The following is a 3,219-nucleotide window of genomic DNA, read 5'->3' as shown; positions in this document are numbered from 1 at the left end:
CCCCCCCCATCTCATCTCCCTAAATATTGCAACTCCTTAATATCTCCTCCTCCTCCATCTTCCTTTCCCTTATTTCCTTCCTCACCCCTTCCCGCTACATATTCTCCTCAGCTCTTTCTCTCATTTCTCTAATCTTTCTATCTCTTCCTTCACCCTCCTTTATTACCTTTACTCTCTCAATTCTCTCATTCTTATTCCCTCACTCCTACACACTCTCTCTCTCATGTCCTTGTTCACTATTTCTTCTCTCTTTTTCTCTCTTTCCTTTTGCATCTCTCCTTTTATTAAGTCAACTCTCTTTATCACTATTTTCTCCTTTCTCTTTTACACACACACACTCTCTCTCTTTCTCTCTTTGTTTACTGACTCTCTTTCTTTCACTTCTCTGTTTTAATCTCTCCCACTCTTTCACTCCCTCTCTCTGCTTGACTCTATCTACACACACACAGCAACCCCCTCTCTCTCTGTTTTACTCCCTCTCTTTCACTCTTCCTCTTTCTACAAACTCATTCACCTCCCTCTCTTTCTATTTGTTTTACTCACTGCCTCTTTTTCCTTCACTCTCTCTCTCCCTATCTACACACACACACACACTGGGAGCATCACATGACACCAAGATTTCTCTCCATTTTCAGACAACATTCAGACGATATTTCCCTAAAACTACTCTCTCACTAATATTCCTGACAAATTTTTCATTGAAACAAACCTAAAACACTTCACATCATCTTTTCATTTCCATAAACCTTCATTATTTCTTCTCATTCCTCTCCATCTCCTCTCTTTTCTCCCTCTTCTTTTTCTCCAATTCCCCTCTGCTTTATCTCCATTTCTCCCTCTATTTTTTTTCCTCTCTCCATATTTTCATCATTTTTTTTTCTCTGTTTTATTCTACTTTCTATGATTGCACAGTATTTATTTTATTTCATTTCATTTACCTTTCATTTTATTTTCTGCATCATATGATGTCCTCACCACTGCTACCACAATCATCCTCATCATCATCGTTATCTTAATTGTTGCCGCCATTCAATAAATCTGTTGATTAGCCTTTTTAACTCTCTGTTAACGATCAGCTTAATACCACCTCGCTTCATTGCATTTTGCTTCAATCTCTCCCCCCCCACCTCTCCTTACACTGCCATCAGATATTACAAACATCTTATGAAAAAGGCACGCATGCCACTACTTCTCTGTCCAAACTACATGCCTGACTGAAACTTGCAATGTTGAGTCTGATAATGTTTTCTGATAATTGAGCAGCACCAAATCAGTTCTAGGTTCAGTCCCACCAAGTGGCACCTTGGGGAAATGTCTTCTACTATAGTTTCAGGCTGACCAGAGCCTTGGGAGTGGATTTGAGAGATGGAAACTGAAAGAAGCCCATTGTGTGTGTGTGTGTGTGTATAGATATGAGAAAAAGAGATGACACAGGAAAAACACTGATTCATAACAACCATTATTTTTCCTGTCATCTCTCTTATTCCTACCCTATACTCATCTAACACTTTGTTCTAAAACAGACGTATATTGAGCTCTACACCAGGTTATTAGTCTCACACTATGGAAGACGGTAGGGAACAGGTATGAGCACCCCCATGGATATCTTTTCCTCACCTCATAATTATCTCTAAATAAAATCTGTCACCTTTCACTTGGACTGCAGCCATGCTGGGGGTGCTCATACCTGTTCTAGGCCAACTGAGAAAGTTATTAGAGCCCAGTATTTGCAGTGAGTCTTTCAACCATCTCATATAGTCACGGCTGGACTCAGAAATAGAAATTGTCCAAATGAATGCATACGGTTGAAGACCACTGATTGACATAAAACTTGCACTGTTTAAATTGCAAGACCTACTTTTAATCTTGTTCATATCACTTGAATTCTTCTAACAAACATGCATAAATTTGCAAAGAGAGAGAGAGAGAGAAACTTCCATTTTATTTGGCATGTATTGGCAAAGTGAAGGGGAAATAGATCACAGCTTTTAGTATATGGATTCACAAACTTAGGAACAAGAAAGATTATCAGAAGGGTTTTGAATATTTGGAAGATTATTGAAAGCTTGTGAATATCTAAGGTCACAAGTAGTAACCAGCTACTTATTTGAATGCTATCAAGAATAAGACCAAACCTGAGACAAATCTAATAATAATAATAATAATAATAATAATAATAATGGTTTCAAATTTTGTGAGAATTTGGATAATAGAAACTATAAATGTTGTAATATATAAGTTGACTGCAACTTCGAAGTTTCACCAAAGAGGCTTATCAAACAATTTACATACATATCATTATTGTTTTAATGTTTCCGTGCCCTCGTGGGTCAAATGGAATTTGAGGCAGATTTTCTATGGCCAGACGCCCTTCCTGTTGCCAGGCTTCACCTGTTTCCAAATAAGGTAAATATTTCCTCATGACCAGACAGGCTTTCAAAGAAGATTAAGTAACAGATTACACTGCTTGTATGATGGTGACACTTGTTTACAGCTCTCATGCAATGTCAAGACAAGGAAACACATACAAACAGGTTTGTTTCGGTTTCTGTCTCCTAAATCACCTCACAAGGCTTGGGTCTCCCCTGAAGATGCTTACCCAACGTGCTGCACAGTGGGACCGAATCAAAAACCATGGGGTTTATAAGCAAAGTTCTTAACTACACAGCTATACTTGCACATGTATAATTTACATATACGTAACTTGAAGTGTACTCAATCCCCCCATTCTCTTAATTAATTTTAATTTCTTTAAATTCTAATTAAAAAATAAATTCTTCTACCTTCCTCAAACACTTTTAGTGTATATGTACTTAAATCTCTTGCTCTCTGTCTGTCTGTCTCTCTCGTCTCTTTACGTGGCTGCCTCCCTCTCTCTCTCTCTCTCGTCTCTACGTGTCTCTCTTCCTCATCCCACAATCATTTCATTTTCTTCTCTCTCCTCGCGTATGTTCTCTCTTTTCTTTCTTTCCCTTTTCTCTCTTTATTATTGCCTCTTACTCTACATGCTGTTGTTGTTATCGTTGTTGTTTTAACATCGTGAAAATTAAGAAGGCTGGATGAATTTTGGGAAAATCCAGCCTCCACATCTTTCGTTTTCCTCTGGACGTGACTCTGCATTCTTTTTCAACATCCCATCTCGTGTTCACTAATTCATTCATTCATACACACAGGTGTGTACGTGTGCGTATGTCTCTCTTTGTGTGTGTGTTTATATAT

The sequence above is a fragment of the Octopus bimaculoides genome, chromosome 18 (assembly GCF_001194135.2).
Source record: "Octopus bimaculoides isolate UCB-OBI-ISO-001 chromosome 18, ASM119413v2, whole genome shotgun sequence".
Lineage (NCBI taxonomy): Eukaryota > Metazoa > Mollusca > Cephalopoda > Octopoda > Octopodidae > Octopus > Octopus bimaculoides.
The sequence above is the reverse complement of the archived record's forward strand: the minus strand, read 5'-3'. Positions refer to the sequence as shown.